A 27,840-nucleotide genomic window follows, 5' to 3' on the forward strand; every position below is an offset into this window, starting at 1 on the left:
GTTGCGTTGCATTGTATGTTGTCATTAATTTTCATAGAGAAATTTGTGACATTCCTAAGACTCAAGTGAATGATGATAAAAGGTGGCAGCAGGTCAGATCACTGCAATACTCTGGCAGCCGTACACAGCAGGTACATTTTAACTGAAAAAGTGCCCACCTTAACTTGCATGCAGCACGTCCTAGCCCGTTCAGATTGTAATTAAATTGCACCCTAGCCAGCCGCTACTACATAGTAAGTAAAGTGTTGTGGTTGCTACTTGACCTGAGTACATGAACTGCAAAAATAAGGACTCCAATGAGCAGGTTGTGATCTAATATATAAAGCTGACCGTGTGTGTGTTCGCGTACATGCGCTTTCAACCTAAGGGCCCCAGTGACCTCCCTGCTGGTGCCCCCAGTCACCATAGCAAGTTTGGTGTTGATTGCTTAATTACTGTGGCTGTGAATAGCGAACACAAACCGTGCCACATAATTACAGACATAGATTGCCTTTTATATTTATAGATATCAGTCAGCGATGTCAGCAGCCTAAACTCACCTGTTTGAGAGGAACTTTGCTTGTGTGCTGCAATCTCTGCTCTCACTTTGGATTACAGCACCTACCGGCACTTCTCACTCATATTTAGAATATTTGTTTTAGCAGGTTTTCAGGGTCTCATGTAGGAATCTGCTATTAACATGACGAAAAGCATTAAACATTACATTTTGGCCGTATAATGTTCATTTACAATTGTTGTCGTGGATTCTGTTATTTAGACTGCAGTGACCATAGACATAAAGTGACTGGCATGCAAAGGATTATGGGATATCTCATGTTGCCCGTGGGGATCCACAGGTTCTAGATTGGGTCATGTTTATAGAATAGGTAGCCGGTAATAAATTGTGCCGTTTCTGCAGTGAGTTGGAATGATGCAAGTCCAGAATGTTTTTAGAAGTGTAGACCCCTCAAGTTTTTAGAACTCTACCTTTTTCCTGTTACATTATATTTTTAATTTACTGTAGGTTCTTGTTATATACACACATTTTTATCATTATTTTTACTTTTATTTTGTCATTTGATTTTTAAATGGACCATAATGGAAATGAGCCCGGTGCTCAGTGTGTGGGTGGAGGAAAAGTGGGGGCCAAGTCTCAGTCTGGGCTCTGTTGGTCAGAAAATCCTTGATCCAGGTACACATGAGAGGGAGAGGCTCAAAGTGTCCAGTTCGGTGGTCAGAACGTCCGGGATGATTGTGTTGAATGCCGAGCTGTAATCCACCAAAAAAAAAAAAAAAAAAAAAAAAAAAAAAAACAGTAAATGTGGCAGATGGTCCCTCACAGTGCGAGGTGATACTCATGGGTTTCCGAGTAACTTGGTATGATGGGGTCCCACTTTGGCAGCAACAGACCACAGGAGGTGTGGCAGCATCTACAGACACTGTGATGTAACTTCAGGGGATCCGAGCGTGTCGCTAGCAGAGGAACTCAACTGTTTCTTTGCTCAGTTCAATTTGATTCACCAGTGACACTGTTCTGCTCCAGCCCTGCCGCCCCCCTCAACTTACTGTAGGGGAGCACAATGTGAAGCTTCTGGCCCAGGAGTAGTACCTGGCAAGGTGCTCGGTGGATGTGCTCACCAGCTGTCCAGCATCTTCTACAGGTTGTTTTTAATCTCATCCTGGCCCAAGCACTCATCCCCATAACAGAAAAGTCACTGCAGTGACTACCGCCCTGTAGCCCTCACACCTGTAATAATCAAGTGCTTTGAGAGTGGTTCTCCAGCACATCAGACTCTACTCCCACCAGTTTGTAACCAAACAGAGCCACAGAGAACACCATCGCCACAGGTCTGCACACTGTACCGAGTCACCTGGAACAGCAGCAGAGCTACGCCAGGATGCTCTGAAACGGCCAAGTGGACGTACACGCACCACCTGACTGCATCAGCTAAATGGTTACTTTGGAGAGACTGGGACAGACCAACCCCATGTTTAACCCAAAACCGTCCCACAATGTAGATGTGGAGATGCAGCAGCAGCACGATTCCACCCCAGAGGAACTATTTAATTTCCTGCATTATCAGCCCTTTTTTTAATGCATCATCTTTAGAAGAGCCTTTATTGTAAACACCTTCATTTTTCAACATCTTGTACTTCGTATTGGCATTTTTTTTTTTTTTAGATTTGTTTGGTGCTTCGAATTCTGGGAAAGCGAGTCAAACTCACAATAAAGTGATTTTTTGTGTGTAGAAGTTGCAACACATTGCAAATGAGGAAACACTGCAACATATACTCCAGAAAACACTGTAGTACCACTTACAGATACTTCTAGACTAAAGTGACATCACATCCTAGATATTTTTAGTAGACACTGGCACGCATACGTCTGGGTTGACTGTTTAAATGAAGCATTACATGCTCAGGTGTCTCATTTCCAAGACAAAAACTTGCGTTCTGCCAAGTTAAGAATACTTGAGACTTTTCAGGAACTCTAACTGCTGGTCAACATGTACTTCAAAACCTGCAACAGGAAACAGTTTTAATCTGAACATTTACAGAAGCCAGCTCAGAACCAGATCCAATTACTAACAGTTTGTTTCACAGTACAAAAGTAAATTCAACCCAGATGCTAAATGTACATACTTAAAACACTGGTACAACTCAGTGGCGTTTAACACTGCTGCTAATACCCGGTCATGTCATTAGAGAGCAAATTGAAAATGAATAGTAATCTAAATTTTATTTAAGAAGAGAATTAACAGCAACAGTCTCATCCTGGAGCTCCAGGAAGTCATCCACTGCAGATATGACCGTATAAAGGAGTCCCAGCAAGATGCCTTTTCATGTTTGGAAACTGTGTCAGCCACTGTGATGACACTGTCGTGGTGAAACTGAACACCTCATTGGAGCATTCCACCCTCCTGCTTTTTCTTCTGCAGTCATGATCATCTGTCCCTCATGATGCTCTCAGCATCCCAGAAGCTCAATGACAGCTTTGGCTTTCTTTGGCGGGGGAGAACCCACATTTCCATTGCCTTACCGATTTGGACCCCGGTTTGACATGATCGAGCCAGGTCTCGTCCACAGTCACGAAATTGTCACAAAGTTATCTGGATCTTCCTCAAGAAGCCGAAGATTCTCCCTGGACATCTGGAACCTCGTGTGTTTCTGATTGGTGCTGAGAAACCTTGGGACACATCGTGCAGAGAGTCAATCCCAGGTCTACCGTCAGAACTGAGTGAACCCTCTCCTGGGAAATGCCTACAGTACTGGCTATGTGGCGCTCACTCACTCCTCTGTCAGCAAGGACCATATCATGGATCTTCTGGACCATATCAGTTGAGGTAGCAGTTCTGGGTCTTCCTGACCTTGCAGCATCTTCAATGCTCGTTTTGCCCCTCTTGAATTTGGCTGACCAGCGTTTAACTGTAGCATAAGATGGGGCGTCCTTCCCTAATGTTGTCACCATGTGCTCATGGATCGCCTTTGGAGACATTCCCTTTTTGGTGAGACACTGAATCACAACACGTCCACCAGCTTTGTCCATTTTCCCCCAATCTGACCCCTACTCACCTTCACTGAAATACTGTGTCTGCAATGTTACACCCACTGAGTCAAACCTTTACATTTTCAGAACTGTTGATTTCTCAGAATACAAGCGATGAAGAAACAATGCCTACTCCTACCAGGTCAGGCTCAAAACTCAGTCACCCCTTGTAATTCAAATTGTCCACGCTTCCAGGATTCCACAAGCCAGTTTCTGTTTGGATTGAAATTTGTCATCCAGAACTTGCAGCTGCCATGTGCGGTGTTAAAGCATCTAGAAAATAAAAGAAAAAAACCTCAGCACGAGGGAAGCCACTTAAACGGTATCAGGTCAAGTTGTTAAAAACCCTTTGTCAACTCGTTACACCTTTCAAATCGGCAAGTGGACTCCGTTACGATCACTAGGTTTTATGTGTTTTATGTTGATTTGTGCCCAGCAATTTATTTTGATGTCGGTTAACAGCAGGCTAAAGCTTGTTTAGTGTGCTGTAGTAAACAGCAGCAACAGCATTTTGGTTACGCTGGCTGGTTAATAAGCAGTAAATCAGAAAACCATAAACTGTGCAAACGTGGAAGATGTCATGCTGTGTTGAAAAACAAGGACGGCCCACGATGGGGGTCAGCCGTGAATGGCAGTTGACATTTACCTGAGCTGCCAGCTAACTTAGCGATTTGTAGACTTCTCAGAACCAGTGGTTGGGAGACCTATGAAACCAACACCATGTCAGTACCACATGTATTAATGTCGTGATTTTGGTCCATACCTCTCTTAATATTTGTCCTATCGCACTAATTTTTGCATCCAACAAGGACCTAATAAAAAGCTGCATTTGTTATGATTACATCAAAACTACTGTGCAGATTTTGATGAAATTTTCAGAGATATCAGGACATGGAAGACTACATTGAATTTGAAGCGATCTGGATTCTGGACCAAGATTTCACTTTATAGGATTTTATGTCAGAACTACTTCAGATTCTCACGAAATTTGTGTCATATAGATAAAGGCAAGAAGACTCCACTGAATTTTGGAAGTGATCTGGAGCCAGATTAGTGGATGTCAAATCTCCAATTGCCCTTGTTTTTAATGCTTTCCTCACATAATTCTCTTTAAGGTTCATATTAATATCAGCTGCACACTCAAAAAAGTCGAGAGCCCCCCCCCCCAAAAGGTGCAAATTTGTGTCCTCTGAGGCACTGCAGAGGCCATCGAGTAGTGGGGCCGGCCGGCTGCCAAAATGGTCTGATTTACATCAGACCCCATTAAAAAAAAACACATATGATCCTCGTAATGGATTTTTATTTTTCCTCATACAAGAGGATTTTCTTAAAAAGATGTGAAATTTCAGCAACACTTTGCCAGAAGGCACAGGGAATAGAATGTGTCAGCAGCACAGAGCTACAACTCTGAGGATAAAATCACTTCACAGCTGTTTTACTTTGCGTCAAAGCTCCCTCCATTATCAAGCGGTAAGTTCCGAGCCCAGCTTGATAAACTTCAGCCGTCTTCATTCAAAGCATTCTCGCCACCCAGTGGACGTGCTGGTTCTTGCTCCAGCTGTACCACTGTCAATGAAATTTGCAAAACAAGCAAACAAAAAAAAAGCCATCTACGGGTGATTCTTTAACTACGGGCACTATTGGCCTTATAAATGTAATTTCCACCACACCATTGCCTTACAATATAAAGCGCCTTGGGGCAACTGTTTGTTGTGATTTGGTGCTATATACATGTGCTCTGATGTCACTGTTTATCTCCATAGAAACTACCCAAACAATCTTTCATACAAACTGTTTAAAGGGACATTACAGTGTTGTGGTGGAAATTACAGCAATAGTGTGGGACAACTACATTTTGTTTAAAAAAAAATAACAGTTGTATGACATTGAATACCGCAATTATGTTTTGATTATTTTACTGATATTTTATTCAGAGATATTTTAAAACATTAGAAAAAATGTTTCTTTACCATTCATTTTTATCATTGAAGATCAAAAGTCTGGGTGTGGGACAAGCACAAAACGGCAATATTTGCATATAATGATGCTGAAAAAAGGTGAAAAAGTCATCATAGACTACTAGGACAAATTTCTTAACACTTTCATTGTAAAGATAACTATAAAAGTGTGAAATTTCCCCTTTCTGTTTTTCATACAATATGATCAAAGGACATAAGTGCCCGTAGTCTAAGAATCACCTCTACATGGTAACATATTTGAGGTCTGGATCGGGACCCTGAAGTTACGGGGAAAAGGCAAGGAGGAGGAGTCTGTGTGTACATTAATAAGAGGTACTGTACATCTGTAACTGTCAGGGCCCGTAGCTGTACGCCCAACATTGAGCTCCCGTGCGTATCCCTGCGCCCCTTCTATCTGCCCCGCGAGTTCCCCCAACTGTTTCTGTGTACATTCACCCCAAAGCGAACACTGTCAGCATGTAGCACTATATTTGAAACAGTGCAGAAAATGCAGTCTATTTCCCCCGATGCGCCAATGCTCTTAATGGGAGACTTCAACCAGACGTCTCAAAAAGACACTACCGAATTTCCACCAGTAAGTCTCCTGTCCCACCAGGCGGGATAAGACGCTGGACCTATGTTATGGGTCCATCAAAGACGCATATAAATCCGTCCTGCTCCCCCCACTTGGACTGGCGGGCCACAACTGCGTGCATCTTATTCCAACATATAAAAATATGTTTCGAAGAGAAAAGGTTGAGACAAAGGAGGTGAAAGTGTGGACTGAGGACTCTATACAATGCCTCCAAGAATGTTTTGAGTGCACAAACTGGGATGTTTTAAAAAGCTCCTGTGACAGTCTTAATGAGCTGACAGATGTCTGTTGTTCCTATGCAACATTCTGCAGGGATTTGATTATACCTGTGAAAACAATAAGGATGTATCCTAACAACAAACCCTGGGTTACTAGGGCAGTTAAAGGTGCCTTGGTCAAAAGAAATCAGGCTTTTAAACAGGGAAGTGGGACAGCTCAAAAAGAAGCTACCAGTAAACTTAGAGCTGAAATTGCTAAAGCAAGAAGAGCCCATACAGCCAAACTGGAGGAGGATGTGGCTGCTAACAGGATGGGCTCTGCATGGTCTAGCATGAAAACCATTGTAGGTCAGGGGGGCACTAAGAATAAGAGCCATCTGTGGTTGGAGAATTTTAGCTCTGACACTGAGTTAGCCAGTGCTTTTAACAGTTTTTAGAACCATTTTAACACTGTGGATTTTAACTCAGATTCAGGAACTGAAGGATGAGCTTGTGGACACTCAGCACTTTAATACTGAACTAAAAGATGTAGAAAAAGCCTTTTACAAAACTAAAGTTAAAAGTCCAGGTCCTGACAGAGTGTGTGGGTGTCTGTTAAAGACATGTGCATCAGTACTCAGCCCTATCTTTCATTCGATTTTTAATATGTCTTAGAAGGAACAAACTATTCCAAAAACATGGAAAGAAGCTGATATAGTCCCTGTCCCCAAATCTAGTTGCCCAAAGACCTTGAATGAATATAGGCCTGTTGCAATTACATCAATTGTAATGAAAATCTTTGCCACAGCCACTTTATTGAATCTTGTTTTGAACCACCTGGATGGGCACAGAGCCCATGCCAGGCTTTTATTTGTGGATTTTACCTCAGCTTTTAACACTATCCAGCCCCATATTTTAACTAATAGGCTTTTAGATCATTTTAACTTGAGTAAGAATCTAGTGGGGTGTATTCTGAACTTTTTATCTGACAGGACACAGAGTGAGAGTCAATGGTGTTTTATCTGATCATTTCTTAACATTTACTCTGATGGACTACCCAGCAGTGGGGAATAAGTTTCATTACACTAGAAGTCTTTCAGAAAGCGCTGTAACTAGGTTTAAGGATATGATTCTTCTTTATGTTCTCTAATGCCATATACCAACACAGTGCAGAGTAGCTACCTAAACTCTGTAAGTGAGATAGAGTATCTCGTCAATAGTTTTACATCCTCATTGAAGACAACTTTGGATGCTGTAGCTCCTCTGAAAAAGAGAGCTTTAAATCAGAAGTGCCTGACTCCGTGGTATAACTCACAAACTCGCAGCTTAAAGCAGATAACCCGTAAGTTGGAGAGGAAATGGCGTCTCACTAATTTAGAAGATCTTCACTTAGCCTGGAAAAAGAGTCTGTTGCTCTATAAAAAAGCCCTCCGTAAAGCTAGGACATCTTACTACTCATCACTAATTGAAGAAAATAAGAACAACCCCAGGTTTCTTTTCAGCACTGTAGCCAGGCTGACAAAGAGTCAGAGCTCTATTGAGCCGAGTATTCCTTTAACTTTAACTAGTAATGACTTCATGGCTTTCTTTACTAATAAAATTTTAACTATTAGAGAAAAAATTACTCATAACCATCCCAAAGACATATCTTTGGCTGCTTTCAGTGATGCCGGTATTTGGTTAGACTCTCTTCGATTGTTCTGTCTGCGTTATTTTCATTAGTTACTTCCTCCAAACCATCAACATGTCTATTAGACCCCATTCCTACCAGGCTGCTCAAGGAAGCCCTACCATTATTTAATGCTTCGATCTTAAATATGATCAATCTATCTTTATTAGTTGGCTATGTAGCACAGGCTTTTAAGGTGGCAGTAATTAAACCATTACTTAAAAAGCCATCACTTGACCCAGCTATCTTAGCTAATTATAGGCCAATCTCCAACCTTCCTTTTCTCTCAAAAATTCTTGAAAGGGTAGTTGTAAAACAGCTAACTGATCATCTGCAGAGGAATGGTCTATTTGAAGAGTTTCAGTCAGGTTTTAGAATTCATCATAGTACAGAAACAGCATTAGTGAAGGTTACAAATGATCTTTTTATGGCCTCAGACAGTGGACTCATCTGTGCTCATCCTGTTAGACGTCAGTGCTGCTTTTGATACTGTTGACCATAAAATTTTATTACAGAGATTAGAGCATGCCATAGGTATTAAAGGCACTGCGCTGCAGTGGTTTGAATCATATTTATCTAATAGATTACAATTTGTTAATGTAAATGGGGAATCTTCACAGACTAAGGTTAATTATGGAGTTCCACAAGGTTCTGTGCTAGGACCAATTTTATTCACTTTATACATGTTTCCCTTAGGCAGTATTATTAGACAGCATTGCTTAAATTTTCATTGTTACGCAGATGATACCCAGCTTTATCTATCCATGAAGGCAGAGGACACACACCAATTAGCTAAACTGCAGGATTGTCTTACAGACATAAAGACATGGATGACCTCTAATTTCCTGCTTTTAAACTCAGATAAAACTGAAGTTATTGTACTTGGCCCCACAAATCTTAGAAACATGGTGTCTAACCAGATCCTTACTCTGGATGGCATTACCCTGACCTCTAGTAATACTGTGAGAAATCTTGGAGTCATTTTTGATCAGGATATGTCATTCAAAGCGCATATTAAACAAATATGTAGGACTGCTTTTTTGCATTTGCACAATATCTCTAAAATCAGAAAGGTCTTGTCTCAGAGTGATGCTGAAAAACTAATTCATGCATTTATTTCCTCTAGGCTGGACTATTGTAATTCATTATTATCAGGTTGTCCTAAAAGTTCCCTGAAAAGCCTTCAGTTAATTCAAAATGCTGCAGCTAGAGTACTGACGGGGACTAGAAGGAGAGAGCATATCTCACCCATATTGGCCTCTCTTCATTGGCTTCCTGTTAATTCTAGAATAGAATTTAAAATTATTCTTCTTACTTATAAGGTTTTGAATAATCAGGTCCCATCTTATCTTAGGGACCTCGTAGTACCATATCACCCCAATAGAGCGCTTCGCTCTCAGACTGCAGGCTTACTTGTAGTTCCTAGGGTTTGTAAGAGTAGAATGGGAGGCAGAGCCTTCAGCTTTCAGGCTCCTCTCCTGTGGAACCAGCTCCCAATTCAGATCAGGGAGACAGACACCCTCTCTACTTTTAAGATTAGGCTTAAAACTTTGCTTTTTGCTAAAGCTTATAGTTAGGGCTGGATCAGGTGACCCTGAACCATCCCTTAGTTATTCTGCTATAGACTTAGACTGCTGGGGGGTTCCCATGATGCACTGAGTGTTTCTTTCTCTTTTTGCTCTGTATGCACCACTCTGCATTTAATCATTAGTGATTGATCTCTGCTCTCTTCCACAGCATGTCTTTTTCCTGGTTCTCTCCCTCAGCCCCAACCAGTCCCAGCAGAAGACTGCCCCTCCCTGAGCCTGGTTCTGCTGGAGGTTTCTTCCTGTTAAAAGGGAGTTTTTCCTTCCCACTGTAGCCAAATGCTTGCTCACAGGGGGTCGTTTTGACCGTTGGGGTTTTTCTGTAATTATTGTATGGCTTTTGCCTTACAATATAAAGCGCCTTGGGGTAACTGTTGTGATTTGGCGCTATATAAATAAAATTGATTATCTGATCCTGTTTGCACTTCCACTGGTTCACCACAAGGGTGTGGTCTTTCACCACTGCTGTATATTTTGTATACAAAGGTGTCAAAGCAAGTATGAGAACAGATTAATTTTAAAATATGCAGATGACTCTGTCGTGAGCTTGCTGAAGGATGGGGAAAGTGGCCATGGGCTGATTGTCAATGACTCTGTTGAGTGGTGTGAGGCCTCTCACCTCATTAAATGTGCCCAAAACCAAGGACATGGACTTCAGGAAGAGTGCTCAAACTCATAGCATGACCACCTCAATCAAAGGTGAGACTGTGGGGCAGGTCACCACATACAAATACCTTGGAACTGTAATTGACTCTGGACTGACCTTTGTAGCCAACTGCGAGGAAGTCTTCAACAAAGAACAGCAGCACCTGTACTGTCTCAGGAAACTGGCTGTTTTTAATGTTGATTGAACTCTTATATCCTTGTTCTGTCGTGCTTTTATTGAGTCCATTTTATCATTTTCTTTAGTGGCTTGGTTTGGGTCATTATCTATGACGAACAGGAACTCTCTAAACAAGATACTTACATGGGCGAGTAAGCTGACTGGGCAACCACAGCTGAGCCTAGACTCACTGTACATCAGAGAGTTACAGCGGCTTGGCTCTAGTATCAGCCAGGACCAATCCCAACCTCTGAACTCTGTTTGTGCTCCTGCTGTCTGCTCAGAGATTTTGTTCCACAATGTAGAACAAAGATTTAAAAACAGTTTTGTTCCTGCAGCAATATCTGTGCTAAACAATCAGCGCCACTAAGAACAATTGACTCTGAACACTAAGTCCTGGTTTGTTTTTACTGTTTATTTATTCATGTTATATTGTATGTATGAGAGCATGGTTTGGGGATGCCCCTCTCTTCTGAACTGCAAACCTAATTTACCTACGGGTACGAATAAAGGAACCTGACCTGAGGTCAGCACAACTTCCAATCTGAAGGTGAGAATTTTTACTTCTGCAACTGGTCGCTTGGTGAAAACACACTTGGGCTTTATTGCTTGTCTACTGAAATCAGCTGTTTGATTTTGTCTGTAGTTTGCATGTAAGCCAGCTGACAGCTCTCATTGGCTGGAATGATTTCTACACCAAGCAGACCTGAAATTAACCACTGTACATTAAACTGACTATATTAACAAGTCAGACCTCTGAAAAGTGAGTAGATTACATGTATTTGTATCAAATTCTGCAATGTTTTCACTTACAAAAACGGCCCCTAGAGGGCGCTCAGGTCGTGCCGAAACTCAATACTGAATATCAATTCAGCGACGTATGCCATGCCGACACCGTTAAAACAAGATCGTGGAACCATTTACCCCTCTTCGGTGTGCCGTCCATAAAATTCAATATATGATTCTTGAAGAGAATTACATGTGGAACACATTCCCCAAAAATTAGTACAATAAGACAAATATTAAGGGAGATATGAACCATGACATACATGACTCTGCGATCGTATCGGTACTGCGGTCTCCAGATACCCTCTGAGCGCCTTGTGCTATGACTTGACCATTGACTGCTACGAGTTGGTACGTGATACGAGTTGACTATAAACTACTCAACATTCTGGCCGGGTTTTGGACTCTCCTCAGAGTCTGCCTTGTCAGGGTAGAGCAGCACTTTTATTACCATGTGTTCTGAGCCCAGTGCGAGACATCACAGGAGATCAACATCCGGCACCTTGGACAAGACTCAGAATACCAACCTGAGATGGACGAGACCTCAGCGAGTCACTTGGGAGGACAAAAGCACCAGTTTGTGTCGACCAGATCAGGTTCAACACCCTCAGGCTCAGACTGAAACCAAACAAAGAAAGTCCACAACATAAATCAGTTCTTCCTGAAGTTTTAGCAGATTAACAGTTTAAGTGAGAAAAAAAACAAACAAAAAAAAACAAAACAAAAACACTAGCTGAACTTGGAAGTACAGGAATTAACCAGTTTAACTTTGGGTAAGTTCTAAGGCTCCTTCAGGAGACTCAGCACGACACCCAGTGAGTCAAAACATTACATTCTTGAGAAATATTCCTGCCAGGCTGCTCAAGGAAGTCCTACCATTATTTAATGCTTCAATCTTAAATATGATCAATCTATCTTTGTTAGTTGGTTATGTACCACAGGCCTTTAAGGTGGCAGTAATTAAACCATTACTTAAAAAGCCATCACTTGACCCAGCTATCTTAGCTAATTATAGGCCAATCTCCAACCTTCCTTTTCTCTCAAAGATTCTTGAGAGGGTAGTTGTAAAACAGCTAACTGATCATCTGCAGAGGAATGGTCTATTTGAAGAGTTTCAGTCAGGTTTTAGAATTTATCATAGTACAGAAACAGCATTAGTGAAGGTTACAAATGATCTTATGGCTTCGGACAGTGGACTTATCTCTGTGCTTGTTCTGTTGGACCTCAGTGCTGCTTTTGATACTGTTGACCATAAAATTTTATTACAGAGATTAGAGCATGTCATAGGTATTAAAGGCATTGCGCTGCGGTGGTTTGAATCATATTTGTCTAATAGATTACAGTTTGTTCATGTAAATGGGGAATCTTCTTCACAGACTAAAGTTAATTATGGAGTTCCACAAGGTTCTGTGCTAGGACCAATTTTATTCACTTTATACATGCTTCCCTTGGGCAGTATTATTAGACAGTATTGCTTAAATTTTCATTGTTACGCAGATGATACCCAGCTTTATCTATCCATGAAGCCAGAGGATACGCACCAATTAGCTAAACTGCAGGATTGTCTTACAGACATAAAGACATGGATGACCTCTAATTTCCTGCTTTTAAACTCAGATAAAACTGAAGTTATTGTACTTGGCCCCACAAATCTTAGAAGCATGGTGTCTAACCAGATCCTTACTCTGGATGGCATTTCCCTGATCTCTAGTAATACTGTGAGAAATCTTGGAGTTATTTTTGATCAGGATATGTCATTCAAAGCGCATATTAAACAAATATGTAGGACTGCCTTTTTGCATTTACGCAATATCTCTAAAATCAGAAAGGGCTTGTCTCAGAGTGATGCTGAAAAACTAATTCATGCATTTATTTCCTCTAGGCTGGACTATTGTAATTCATTATTATCAGGTTGTCCTAAAAGTTCCCTAAAAAGCCTTCAGTTGGTTCAGAATGCTGCAGCTAGAGTACTGACGGGGACTAGAAGGAGAGAGCATATCTCACCCGTGTTGGCCTCCCTTCATTGGCTTCCTGTTAATGCTAGAATAGAATTTAAAATTCTTCTTCTTATAAGGTTTTGAATAATCAGGTCCCATCTTATCTTTGCGACCTCGTAGTACCATATTACCCCATTAGAGCGCTTCGCTCTCAGACTGCGGGCTTACTTGTAGTTCCTAGGGTTTGTAAGAGTAGAATGGGAGGCAGAGCCTTCAGCTTTCAGGCTCCTCTCCTGTGGAACCAGCTCCCAATTCAGATCAGGGAGACAGATACCCTCTCTACTTTTAAGATTAGGCTTAAAACTTTCCTTTTTGCTAAGGCTTATAGTTAGGGCTGGATCGGGTGACCCTGGACCATCCCTTGGTTATGTTGCTTTAGACGTAGACTGTGTTTCATAATTATTGTATGGCCTTGCCTTGCAATGTGGAGCGCCTTGGGGCAACTGTTTGTTGTGATTTGGCGCTATACAAGAAAAAAGTTGATTGATTGAAATATTGGTTTCTCAACAATGTGAGACAGAACCATAACCCTGCTTTATCTCAGTGATGCAATTTAATTTCTGCTTCCACACAAGAAAAAAACACTCAAATTAATGAGTGACTGAAAAGTTTGAGTGCAACCAACAAATGAGTTATTGTAACAACTTTATTTTTCAACATAATTCTCATGCAAGTCCAGCATGTTCCTAGTGTGGCTACAGTGCCTTAACACTGTTCTCATCTCATCCCGGAGCTCCAAGAAGTCATCCACTGTAGATATGACATCAGTATTAGGAGTTTCAGCAAGATGCCTTTTCATATTTGGAAACCTCTTCAATGCTCATTCTGCCCCACTTGAATTTAGCTGACCAGAAGACGGGCATCCTCCCCTAATGTTACCATTGTGCTTATGGACCTTTTTGGTTAGACACTGAATCACAACACGTCCACCAGCTTTGTCCATTTATCCCCAATCTGGCCACTACGCAGTCACTGAAATATTGTGTCTGCAATGTTACACCCTGTGAGTCAAACCTTTACACATTTTCAGAACTACTGGTTTCTCAGAACACAAGAGATGAAGAAACAGGGCCTACTTCCAGGGATTTTGGGCCCCATGAAAAGAAAGCTTACTGTGCTGCCACCCCCCATATTATTTTGTCAGTATTATAATTGACTTAGGGGCCCTGTCAATCATGGGCCCCCAGAATCCTCCTTATTCTCCCTTTTTGGCACCTCTGCCTACTTCTATTGGGTCAGGCTCACAACTCAATCACCGCTCGTAATTAAAGTTATTGACAATGCTTTGAGGTTTCCACAGTTCAGCGGTTTGTGTTTGTATCCTGACCTTCCAGCCACGGTGTGTAGCGCTACATACATACATACATACATGCGCCACACACACACACATTTTGTGCCTGGTAATTTATTTTGAAGTCAGTTAACAGCCGGGTCAAGCTTGTTTAGCATGGTGTAGTAAACAGCAGGAAACAACATTTTGGATAGGCTTGTTGGTTATTAAGTAGTAAATTGACAAAAAAAAAAAACGTGTAGTGCAGATAATAGAAGTTGACTATAAACCATTAAACATATTCTGGACCGGTTTTGGACTCTCCTCAGACTCTGCCTTGTCAGAGCGGAGCAGCACTGTTATCACCACATGTGTTCTGAGCCCAGTGCGAGACATCACAGGAGATCAACATCCGGCACCTTGGACAAGACTCAGAATACCAACCTGAGACAGGCGAGACCTCAGCGGACAAAAGCACCACTTAGAGTTGACCAGATCAGGTTCAATCCCCCTCAGGCTCAGACTGAAACCAAACAAAAACAGTCCACAACACAAATCAGTTCTTCCTGAAGTTTTAGCAGATTAACAGTTTAAGTGCACAAAAAAACCCACACTCACCCAAAGTTAAACTGCTTCATTCCTGTACGTTCCAGTTCAACTAGTAAGTTCTAATGCACCATTAAGTTCAAGAGACTCAACATGACACCCAGCGAGTCAAAACCTCACACATTCTTGAGAAATGTTGGTTTCTCAAGAATGGAAGAGGCCGCACCCTAATAACAGACGAAAAACCAGAACCCTGCTTTATCTGGGTCAGAATCAAAACTAACCCCTAACTAACCTGCTAATGCTGATCTCTAAAACAGTATTTTTTTTTCACGTTACTTTTTGTTCTGCATTCATTTTATATTTCTCTGCATTTTACATGAAAATGTACAGTCCTGTGAAGAAAACGTGCGTTTTTCTATGTTCTGTTCAAATAAACCTCTAACCTGCCACTCAACAACAGAAAGTGACGTGAGGTCATTAAGAAGCCAGATAAATATTCATATGTGCTGGTATACTTATGAAATGCGTAAAAACAAGTTACAGATATGTTCAAAAAAATAAAATAAAAATAGAATCTAACCTTCACCAGAGCAGCGCAGAGAACAAGGAAGCAGCTGTGACCTCGCCGCTGCTTTTATAGATATCTAGGACCCCGGCAGCGTCGTAGGTAGCCAGCAATATGCCCGCTTTAAAAAAAAAAGTGTGATGACGTCACACGCTTGTCGGAACTTTTTAAAGAGAATTAATGTTAAAGAATCCCTTTACTTTTGTTATTGTACAGTTTATTTTATTTTTCTATATCTATTTATATTTTTAATGTTAATACTGTGAATGTTTGGTCGTTTGTTAATGTATGTGTTGAAATAAAGTTTTGAAAAAAAAAATCGAACGGATTCTCTGATGGTCAAAATCAAACCTTATTTGATCACATCAGGCAAAACATCGCATTTTGTCACGATTTATGAAATACAGATGATTCCTGATGCATTTATTATGTCAAATTAATTTGTTTATGTCGACTTCAAACGTCAAACACATCAAAACCAATTTTACAGTTTAAACTTAAATTTCACCATAAAAACAAACACTTCTAATTAATCTTTATTTTTGTAATTTCAGTTGTATACCTCTTTTTGTTATATCGACTACATTACTGTTATTATCGTTGCTGTATCCATAAAAAAAAAAAAAAAAAATCATGGCTGTTTATCTGTTACAGTTTGTGTAATTTGTCAAGAAAATACCTTTTTCTGATTGCTTCCCAGGATATGATACAGACGTTTATGGAGCAGCTGTAAACACAGATCACTCCAACTCTCATTTATCCGCCGGGAAACTGAGTGGTAGAGTTTTTGTAATTTACCGTTATTTGAGTCTCCAGGTTTATGGTTCTGTCCCAAGGTTCTTGAAATGGAATATCTCCATCTGGTGGATATTTACCATTAATGCAGGCACAATAGAATTTCTTCCAAAGAGCTCGAGTTTCAAACATTTTATTAGAATATCAGAACTTAGACTCTTTGAAGTCTGGGGGCACATCAGAGTTATCACACGCACGCACGCACGCACGCACGCACGCACGCACACACACACACACACACACACACACACACACACACACACACACACACACACACACGTTTTCATGACATATCAGGAGATATGACAGAATTGTGAAAATGGGAACATGCCTCTCCCAACGTCCTAGAGGCCTGGGAAACAAACTGATTCTGACCCATGTTTACAGGAATGTGTCCATCTGTTGAGATTTTGACTGGGACTATATCAAATCAAATCAAATCACTTTTATTTATATAGCGCCATATCACAGCAACAGTTGCCCCAAGGTGCTTTATATTGTAAGGCAAAGCCATACAGTAATTACAGAAAAACCCCAACGGTCAAAACGACCCCCTGTGAGCAAGCACTTGGCGACAGTGGGAAGGAAAAACTCCCTTTTAACAGGAAGAAACCTCCAGCAGAACCAGGCTCAGGGAGGGGCAGTCTTCTGCTGGGACTGGTTGGGGCTGAGGGAGAGAACCAGGAAAAAGACATGCTGTGGAGGGGAGCAGAGATCGATCACTAATGATTAAATGCAGAGTGGTGCATACAGAGCAAAAACATCAACCATGAACAAAACAAAGTCTGACAGAGGGACCAAAAGTGGATTTTCATGATTGCGTAACAGGGCTGACATTTATCAGGCGTGAGGCTCGCTGGGATAATGATGTTGGATTCTCCACTCTGTCTCTTATTTGGCAAAAGGTCTCCATCAAAATTTAACCTTCACTAAGATAAATGAGGCTTCATTTCTGCATGCAAAGGTACAGCTGGAGCGACCAAGCGTTTGTACCCTTTTAGGTCCACTACTGTCCCTTCACACAGAGAAACGGGGTACGATTTCTGTACCCAAAGGTATATTTATCAGAACTAAAGAAAATACCCTCTGAGGTACAGCGATGGACCTCAAACTGATAACAGCAAACCTTTGCTGAATATGTTCAAAGATACAATATTTGCACCCTGAGTTCCAGCTGGAATGTCAAAGGTCTGCTACTTAGTCGCTGACAGTCATTTGATATCATTCCTCTCAACAGGTGGCAGCAAGACACCTCTCAACCAAACAGCATTTTAATATCCACTGGGATTTGACTTTGCAACAAAAAAATGAGATACCCCCTGCAACATCTTTGCATGAGCTACACTCAACAAAAATATAAACGCAACACTTTTGGTTTTGCTCCCATTTTGTATGAGATGAACTCAAAGATCTAAAACTTTTTTCCACATACACAATATCACCATTTCCCTCAAATATTGTTCACAAACCAGTCTAAATCTGTGACAGTGAGCACTTCTCCTTTGCTGAGATAATCCATCCCACCTCACAGGTGTGCCATATCAAGATGCTGATTAGACACCATGATTAGTGCACAGGTGTGCCTTAGACTGCCCACAATAAAAGGCCACTCTGAAAGGTGCAGTTTTATCACACAGCACAATGCCACAGATGTCGCAAGATTTGAGGGAACGTGCAATTGGCATGCTGACAGCAGGAATGTCAACCAGAGCTGTTGCTCGTGTATTGAATGTTCATGTCTCTACCATAAGCCGTCTCCAAAGGTGTTTCAGAGAATTTGGCAGTACATCCAACCAGCCTCACAATCGCAGACCACGTGTAACCACACCAGCCCAGGACCTCCACATCCAGCATGTTCACCTCCAAGATCGTCTGAGACCAGCCACTCGGACAGCTGCTGAAACAATCAGTTTGCATAACCAAAGAATTTCTGCACAAACTGTCAGAAACCGTCTCAGGGAAGCTCATCTGCATGCTCGTCGTCCTCATCGGGGTCTTGACCTGACTCCAGTTCGTTGTCGTAACCGACTTGAGTGGGCAAATGCTCACATTCGCTGGCGTTTGGCACGTTGGAGAGGTGTTCTCTTCACGGATGATGCGAAGGAGATGTGTTGCACTGCATGAGGCAAATGGTGGTCACACCAGATACTGACTGGTATCCCCCCCAATAAAACAAAACTGCACCTTTCAGAGTGACCTTTTATTGTGGGCAGTCTAAGGCACACCTGTGCACTAATCATGGTGTCTAATCAGCATCTTGATATGGCACACCTGTGAGGTGGGATGGATTATCTCAGCAAAGGAGAAGTGCTCACTGTCACAGATTTAGACTGGTTTGTGAACAATATTTGAGGGAAATGGTGATATTGTGTATGTGGAAAAAGTTTTAGATCTTTGAGTTCATCTCATACAAAATGGGAGCAAAACCAAAAGTGTTGTGTTTATATTTTTGTTGAGTATATGTCCACTGTTTCCTCACAAAATTTTGTCAGCATTACGTAAATGGTTACACCAGTTATAGCAGTCTTGGTCTGTGAATCTTTAGTTAAAGTCTAAAGTTTAAAGATGTCTCAAGTATACTGCCGCTTCCTGGAGCCCCGGTCGAGAATGCAGCTGAGTAATCACCCCTGACTTTGTCCCGCAGAATACAGATGTGGACAACTGGAATGACCTATAATTGCACTTTTGATAATTCTTTGAAGTACTTGATCTCTGTTGCAGTGGGCCACCCCTCTGAATCTGGTCTGCTTGAGGTTTCTTCCTCAAAAAGCACCAAATGGACTTTTTCTTGCCCACTGTTGCAGATGTGGTTGGTCATGAGGGTTGGTAAGGTTAGACTTTCCCCTTGTGAAGTGCCATGAGACGACTTATGGTGCTACATAAATAAACTAAATAGAACTCAACATATCCATTAAAAGAAATGCTATAAAATTACTTTTCAAAATGTCTTTCTTGGTGTTTCTCGCTGTCAGTGTTGCTGTTTGTTTCATGGTGTTTGTGTCTCATGACTTTAGTTCATTGGTACATTAAAGGAGGCAGCAAATCGCTGTCACACTGAAAATTGTGCATATTCTTTCTGGTATGAGCCGGTTGTGGTGCATCCTGGAGGAATCTAGACAGACAAGGGGTTAAAAAAGAGGGAGAGAGAAAAGTAAAGAAGGGAAAAGGAAAAAATACAAATCTAGACAGACAAGGGGTTAAAAAAGAGGGCGAGAGAAAAGTAAAGAAGGGAAAAGGAAAAAATACAAATCTAGACAGACAAGGGGTTAAAAAAGAGGGCGAGAGAAAAGTAAAGAAGGGAAAAAGAAAAAAATACAAAGACGCCAACACATCTGGCAGTGATGTTTTAAAAGTGAAGATCAGCAGATGCAGCGTCCAGAATGAGTGGAAAATCAAAACTGAGGGGAAGAGGAGTTTAAAGAAGACAGAGGAAACAGCACGGATATTCTCATGCACAGGACAAAACTTTGAATCTACTCATAAAAAGAGGAAGAACGTGAGCAGGACCAGCTGAAGGCCCGAGCACTGACTAAGGTAAGGGGCTGTGGGGACACCTCATCCTCCCCCGGCTGCAGGGTGTCAGCTCAGAGAGACCCAACGGAGCAATTTAGCTCCTATTTCTGCTCCTTGTGTTCATGTGTTACTATATATTTGCTGTATGCAGACTGAGTTATGTGTGACAGATGACCCGGGGACGGGGGGAGGAGTGAGTGAGGGTGCAGGCATTCCAGCTGGGTTTCAGTCACGCTGGAGAGAGTGAGTTCATTGAAAAGTTCTTTAAAATGTAAAGTTAGAGAAAGGATTTAGAGATTTTTTATTTTTTTTTTTTAATTGGACCACTTGAGGAGGTTTGAAAAGAAAAGTTACACATTTCCCATCTGAGCTGCTACGAGATTAAATATCTGGAAGACTCATGGTGAGATCTGTGCTGAAAATCGGTAAGTTCCCTTCTTTGTGTTGTACATTTTGAATGACATACAAATTAACCAACATATGTCCTCAAATACAGTGTGTGCCAACACCCAACAGTGCTTTGTTCATGGGGGGGGGGTGCTATTTTACAAAAGTACAAATAACACAAAAATCAATGGGGGTTATTCTAAAGATTTGACACGGGATGAAAATCCTCGTCTACAAAGTTGTGATCATATGAATCCTGCTGCTGTCCGGGTCTGAGACTAACAAGCAGTGGTGGCCTTGGCTTTGAAAATGATACAAAGGGGCAAATATGATCATATGAAGCTACACGGCACATCAACCACACCTGCTCCTAATTTCCATCATGAGTGATGGCAAACAGTGTATATGCTCTGTATAAGTTCAACACCTGGTCTATGTTCTCACCATCAGTTAGGAAATGCTGTAACTGTTATCAAGTCACTCAAATTACCGTTAAATGGCAAATCTGAGGCAAAAATTAATTTTAATGCTGGTGTGGTCTGAGAAGTTCAGGCAGCAGTTCCTTCAGTCTTAACTGAGCGAGAACGTGTTTAGGCATATTCTCTCAGAGCGGGTAGGAAGCTATATCCAGGTAAATCCGGTGTGCTAAAACTCACATTTGCAAAGGAGATAACCTGCAAATGTACAAATGAATAGAAAGACTTTTCTGCAGTGTTTTGACTTAATAACAGTGCGATGAGCTCAACTCTGCTGATGGTTGGTTTTTGGTCTTTTATTTAATATGAATCCACCATCAGGTCATTTGTGGGAGCATACGTCAGGGCTGTATGCTTCCACATCCACTACACCAAGGAACCTTGGGTTCTGGAAGGTGACCACCCAGACAGACAGATGGTCAATCTACAGTCATGACGCACACCCAAATGTCATCATTTGGGTGCAGTCTAAACTGATAAAACCAAGTGCTTCATATCTGTCTGGGACGAATCAGGGCACCTGATGGATTGTTCCATTATTGCTTATCATAAACAAATTCATCATAAAGTTTTGATATGATGTATGCTGCTTGAACAAACAACGTGATCATGTTACGCACTTACCATGCTGATGCACCAGTATTTGCAGCCAGTCACATAACTCCACTGATGCACAATGGCAGGGCAAGTCCTGCCCACCTGGGGGTGGGTTGAATGCAGGAATAAGAACAGCTTAGCCCCAATGTTGAGGATCTCTGTTGCAACATTACACATGACGTTTGCTTCTGGAAGACCTTAGCACTGTCTTAGTGACTCTCCTATCAGTGTAGGCATTTCTTAATACGACATCTGTTTTTGAAGTCCATCTCCTATCAGTTACTGAATTCATTCACCACATAAAACTACTGGGTGGGATTCAGGCAGACACAAAAACCCCAACACAACCATAGAGACAGACAAGGAGCAGCCAGACCCTAAAGACTTCATTCTCCTGCAAAGACATCGGTATCAGCTGGAAAGACATCGATATGTCAGAATGCTCGTAGCACGGGCCGGGGCGGAGGATTAGCAGCAATCTTCCATTCCAGCTTATTAATTAATCAAAAACCCAGACAGAGCTTTAATTCATTTGAAAGTTTGTCTCTTAGTCTTGTCCATCCAAATTGGAAGTCCCAAAAACCAGTTTTATTTGTTATTATCTATCGTCCACCTGGTCGTTACTGTGAGTTTCTCTGTGAATTTTCAGACCTTTTGTCTGACTTAGTGCTTAGCTCAGATAAGATAATTATAGTGGGCGATTTTAACATCCACACAGATGCTGAGAATGACAGCCTCAACACTGCATTTAATCTATTATTTGACTCTATTGGCTTTGCTCAAAAAGTAAATGAGTCCACCCACCACTTTAATCATATCTTAGATCTTGTTCTGACTTATGATATGGAAATAGAAGACTTAACAGTATTCCCTGAAAACTCCCTTCTGTCTGATCATTTCTTAATAACATTTACATTTACTCTGATGGACTACCCAGCAGTGGGGAATAAGTTTCATTACACTAGAAGTCTTTCAGAAAGCGCTGTAACTAGGTTTAAGGATATGATTCCTTCTTTATGTTCTCTAATGTCATATACCAACACAGAGCAGAGTAGCTACCTAAACTCTGTAAGGGAGATAGAGTATCTCGTCAATAGTTTTACATCCTCATTGAAGACAACTTTGGATGCTGTAGCTCCTCTGAAAAAGAGAGCTTTAAATCAGAAGTGTCTGACTCCGTGGTATAACTCACAAACTCGTAGCTTAAAGCAGATAACCCGTAAGTTGGAGAGGAAATGGCGTCTCACTAATTTAGAAGATCTTCACTTAGCCTGGAAAAAGAGTCTGTTGCTCTATAAAAAAACCCTCTGTAAAGCTAGGACATCTTTCTACTCATCACTAATTGAAGAAAATAAGAACAACCCCAGGTTTCTTTTCAGCACTGTAGCCAGGCTGACAAAGAGTCAGAGCTCTATTGAGCTGAGTATTCCATTAACTTTAACTAGTAATGACTTCATGACTTTCTTTGCTAACAAAATTTTAACCATTAGAGAAAAAATTACTCAGAACCATCCCAAAGACGTATCGTTATCTTTGGCTGCTCTCAGTGATGCCGGTATTTGGTTAGACTCTTTCTCTCCGATTGTTCTGTCTGAGTTATTTTCATTAGTTACTTCATCCAAACCATCAACATGTTTATTAGACCCCATTCCTGCCAGGCTGCTCAAGGAAGCCCTACCATTATTTAATGCTTCGATCTTAAATATGATCAATCTATCTTTGTTAGTTGGCTATGTACCACAGGCTTTTAAGGTGGCAGTAATTAAACCATTACTTAAAAAGCCATCACTTGACCCAGCTATCTTAGCTAATTATAGGCCAATCTCCAACCTTCCTTTTCTCTCAAAAATTCTTGAAAGGGTAGTTGTAAAACAGCTAACTGATCATCTGCAAAGGAATGGTCTATTTGAAGAGTTTAAGTCAGGTTTTAGAATTCATCATAGTACAGAAACAGCATTAGTGAAGGTTACAAATGATCTTCTTATGGCCTCGGACAGTGGACTCATCTCTGTGCTTGTTCTGTTGGACCTCAGTGCTGCTTTTGATACTGTTGATCATAACATTTTATTACAGAGATTAGAGCATGCCATAGGTATTAAAGGCACTGCGCTGCGGTGGTTTGAATCATATTTGTCTAATAGATTACAGTTTGTTCATGTAAATGGGGAATCTTCTTCACAGACTAAAGTTAATTATGGAGTTCCACAGGGTCTGTGCTAGGACCAATTTTATTCACTTTATACATGCTTCCCTTAGGCAGTATTATTAGACGGTATTGCTTAAATTTTCATTGTTACGCAGATGATACCCAGCTTTATCTATCCATGAAGCCAGAGGACACACACCAATTAGCTAAACTGCAGGATTGTCTTACAGACATAAAGACATGGATGACCTCTAATTTCCTGCTTTTAAACTCAGATAAAACTGAAGTTATTGTACTTGGCCCCACAAATCTTAGAAACATGGTGTCTAACCAGATCCTTACTCTGGATGGCATTACCCTGACCTCTAGTAATACTGTGAGAAATCTTGGAGTCATTTTTGATCAGGATATGTCATTCAAAGCGCATATTAAACAAATATGTAGGACTGCTTTTTTGCATTTACGCAATATCTCTAAAATCAGAAAGGTCTTGTCTCAGAGTGATGCTGAAAAACTAATTCATGCATTTATTTCCTCTAGGCTGGACTATTGTAATTCATTATTATCAGGTTGTCCTAAAAGTTCCCTAAAAAGTCTTCAGTTAATTCAAAATGCTGCAGCTAGAGTACTGACGGGGACTAGAAGGAGAGAGCATATCTCACCCATATTGGCCTCTCTTCATTGGCTTCCTGTTAATTCTAGAATAGAATTTAAAATTCTTCTTCTTACTTATAAGGTTTTGAATAATCAGGTCCCATCTTATCTTAGGGACCTCGTAGTACCATATCACCCCAATAGAGCGCTTCGCTCTCAGACTGCAGGCTTACTTGTAGTTCCTAGGGTTTGTAAGAGTAGAATGGGAGGCAGAGCCTTCAGCTTTCAGGCTCCTCTCCTGTGGAACCAGCTCCCAATTCAGATCAGGGAGACAGACACCCTCTCTACTTTTAAGATTAGGCTTAAAACTTTCCTTTTTGCTAAAGCTTATAGTTAGGGCTGGATCAGGTGACCCTAAACCATCCCTTAGTTATGCTGCTATAGACGTAGACTGCTGGGGGGTTCCCATGATGCACTGTTTCTTTCTCTTTTTGCTCTGTATGCACCACTCTGCATTTAATCATTAGTGATCGATCTCTGCTCCCCTCCACAGCATGTCTTTTTCCTGGTTCTCTCCCTCAGCCCCAACCAGTCCCAGCAGAAGACTGCCCCTCCCTGAGCCTGGTTCTGCTGGAGGTTTCTTCCTGTTAAAAGGGAGTTTTTCCTTCCCACTGTAGCCAAGTGCTTGCTCACAGGGGGTCGTTTTGACCGTTGGGGTTTTACATAATTGTTGTATGGCCTTGCCTTACAATATAAAGCACCTTGGGGCAACTGTTTGTTGTGATTTGGCGCTATATAAAAAAAAAATTGATTGATTGATTGATCACTAAACATCTCAATGCACAATGACTTCATGCCCTCAGTATCCATGTGGTGCATTAAATTAGATGTAGGCTTGTGTTTCAGTGGCTCAGATGTAGTAGACTAGGACCATCATGGATAAAGCCACAAAAGTGTCTGGAGAGGGTTCACTCATCCATTCATTTTCTGTACCCACTTACTCCAATCAGCGGACATAGCAGGGCTGGAGCTTATCCCGGCAGTCATAGGGTGTGACACAGTATTCACCCAGGACAGGATGCCAGTCTGTCGCAGGGACACACATTCACACCTACGGACAATTTAAAGTCACCACTGCACCTAATCTGCATGTCGTTGGATGTGGGAGGATGTCGGAGCACATGGAGGGAACCCACACACATGGGGAGAACACGCAAACCCCACACAGAAAGGACACAGGACCATCTTGCTGTGAGACAATAGTGCAAACCACTAAGCCACTGCGCCACCCTGAGGAGGGTTTAAGTTGCAAATTATGTCTGTCCCACCTCCATGGAGAACAGAAGCCTCTGAGACATCAGGATGTAGAGCTCAATGGATAAATGAGCGTCAAACCGTTATTTTTAATGCTACAGTGAGAAAGAGGATTCTAGTGGATAGTAGCAGCAGCCTGAAGAGAGACGGCCACAGGATGGAAAAATAGGGACGACGTGAAGTCTTGTTCCAACCCAGTCTCATGGCAAGTCATGATTCAGCAGCATTGTGATATTATGACGAAAGCACCTCATTTTAGTCATGGCAGAAAAAATTTGAATCATTTCGTGACGGGAGCACAAAAAAAAAAAAAAAAGGTGAGACTGGACTGCTTGTTCAGGGTGGAGTGAAATATCAGAGGACAAAAAGAGAAAGTCTTAGAAATCACATCTGCAGGATGGGTTACATGAGGCCATAAGACAGAGTATCATATTCTCGATGTACAGAAGTCGGATTCGCTTCTCTGACCTGAACTTGTCTGCTGTTGGTAGGAGCACGTAGGAGCATGTAGGAGCGTGCACGCACTCCGCATGTGTGTTTCTCTTTGCAATTATTGAAAGACTTCACAAGGCTACAGGAAAGAAGCTGTGTAACTGATAGGATCTGATGACCTTTACTCCATGTTTATTTTAGGACAGCTCAGGTTTCAAAGTTGGGAGTGCTGGGCGAGGCCGCACCACGCTCCCTGATGTTGTTATAGCTGGGTTCAGTTTACCTACACAATTTACTGTACATGCATGAATCTTCCAACCCAACGTGTCAGTGGAAACGCTAATCCTCGACGGACATGTGGTGCATCTCTCCGGTCATAATCCAGCACTCAGGTGCCTCAGTGGTCAGGACCCCAGCGGCGGCAGAACACCAAGGGGTCGGCCACATTTTACCTGCATGCGGCAGATAGATGGTTACTTTCAAGAGGTGGGATTGGACCAGGTGTCTCCCTGGGTTGTTGCTTACCAGCCACTTTATTAGGAACACCTTAAAAGTGCAGGTTTAGATCTCCTTTGATCTTCAGAATGACCTTAATTCTTTGCAACATCAACTGAGCAAGGTGTTGGAAGCATTCCTGCACATTCCACAAAGCATATCTGTAGCCTGACATCTTTTTTCATTTGCGAGCTCTTGCTTGCCTCTACTGGTGGTTGGCTCTCACTGCGGTATTGTATCACTTCCTGTTCCGGAGCACAGCGGTGTTTTTCTGTATCTGTTAGCTGTTTAATCTGCACAGTTAGATTGATCTAGTTATCTAGATAACGATTTGTTTCCCAGTGTAATCTTCACGTGCCTTAACTAAAGCACTCCCTCTGCTGAATCACCTCTAAATTATTCACACGTTATTCACTTTGTGTGTTTTTAGGAATCCGCTAGCTTAGCGCAGCTACTAGCTCTTAGCCGATTTAGCATGGCGGCTTCTCCTGTCTCTCCCGCACTTTTCTGCTCTGGGTGTGAAATGTTTAGTTATTCCTCGGCCTCCTTTAGCAGTAACAGTACTTGTAATAAGTGTAGCTTATTCGTAGCTTTGGAGGCCAGGCTGGGCAAATTGGAGACTCGGCTCTGCACCGTGGAAAATTCTACAGCTAGCCAGGCCCCTGTAGTCGGTGCGGACCAAGGTAGCTTAGCCGCCGTTAGTTTCCCTCTGGCAGATCCCGAGCAGCCGGGAAAGCAGGCCGACTGGGTGACTGTGAGGAGGAAGCGTAGTTCTAAACAGAAGCCCCGTGTACACCGCCAACCCCTTCACATTTCTAACCGTTTTTCCCCACTCGACGACACACCCACCGAGGATCAAACTCTGGTTATTGGCGACTCTGTTTTGAGAAATGTGAAGTTAGCGACACCAGCAACCATAGTCAATTGTCTTCCGGGGGCCAGAGCAGGCGACATTGAAGGAAATTTGAAACTGCTGGCTAAGGCTAAGCGTAAATTTGGTAAGATTGTAATTCACGTCGGCAGTAATGACACCCGGTTACGCCAATCGGAGGTCACTAAAATTAACATTAAATCGGTGTGTAACTTTGCAAAAACAATGTCGGACTCTGTAGTTTTCTCTGGGCCCCTCCCCAATCGGACCGGGAGTGACATGTTTAGCCGCATGTTCTCCTTGAATTGCTGGCTGTCTGAGTGCTGTCCAAAAAATGAGGTGGGCTTCATAGATAATTGGCAAAGCTTCTGGGGAAAACCTGGTCTTGTTAGGAGAGACGGCATCCATCCCACTTTGGATGGAGCAGCTCTCATTTCTAGAAATTTGGCCAATTTTCTTAAATCCTCCAAACCGTGACTATCCAGGGTTGGGACCAGGAAGCAGAGTTGTAGTCTTACACACCTCTCTGCAGCTTCTCTCCCCCTGCCATCCCCTCATTACCCCATCCCCGTAGAGACGGTGCCTGCTCCCAGACCACCAATAACCAGCAAAAATCTATTTAAGCATAAAAATTCAAAAAGAAAAAATAATATAGCACCTTCAACTGCACCACAGCCTAAAACAGTTAAATGTGGTCTA

The 27,840-nt window shown here is 41.9% G+C and overlaps 1 protein-coding gene, 1 long non-coding RNA gene and 1 other non-coding gene across 6 annotated transcripts in view; 1 reads left to right on the top strand and 2 right to left on the bottom strand.

Annotated features, from left to right (window-relative positions):
- LOC117528500 overlaps positions 1-15,570 on the bottom strand; it is a 30,630-nt gene extending 15,060 nt beyond the window's left edge. The window contains exons 1-5 of one of the 3 annotated variants that reach the window (XR_004565788.1): positions 15,537-15,555; positions 15,026-15,180; positions 14,852-14,930; positions 11,668-11,758; positions 2,490-3,799 (exon numbers count right to left, since the gene is read on the bottom strand). This is a non-coding gene — a long non-coding RNA (uncharacterized LOC117528500). The other 2 variants (XR_004565786.1, XR_004565787.1) reach the window with 2 other exon arrangements.
- LOC117528840 lies at positions 14,726-14,814 on the bottom strand. Its single transcript, XR_004565897.1, has one exon. It is a non-coding gene; the product is annotated as a small nucleolar RNA SNORD88 (small nucleolar RNA).
- Positions 15,571-19,782: 4,212 nt separating the features above from the next.
- si:ch211-51c14.1 (protein kinase C and casein kinase substrate in neurons protein 2) overlaps positions 19,783-27,840 on the top strand; it is a 35,691-nt gene continuing 27,633 nt past the window's right edge. Inside the window, exon 1 of one of the 2 annotated variants that reach the window (XM_034190258.1) lies at positions 19,783-19,850. The gene's annotated coding sequence lies outside the window, so the exon portion shown is untranslated. Of the gene's footprint in view, positions 19,851-20,144; positions 20,255-27,840 lie in introns of those variants that run through there. The other variant, XM_034190257.1, reaches the window with a different exon arrangement.

The sequence above is a fragment of the Thalassophryne amazonica genome, chromosome 16 (genome assembly GCF_902500255.1).
Source record: "Thalassophryne amazonica chromosome 16, fThaAma1.1, whole genome shotgun sequence".
Lineage (NCBI taxonomy): Eukaryota > Metazoa > Chordata > Actinopteri > Batrachoidiformes > Batrachoididae > Thalassophryne > Thalassophryne amazonica.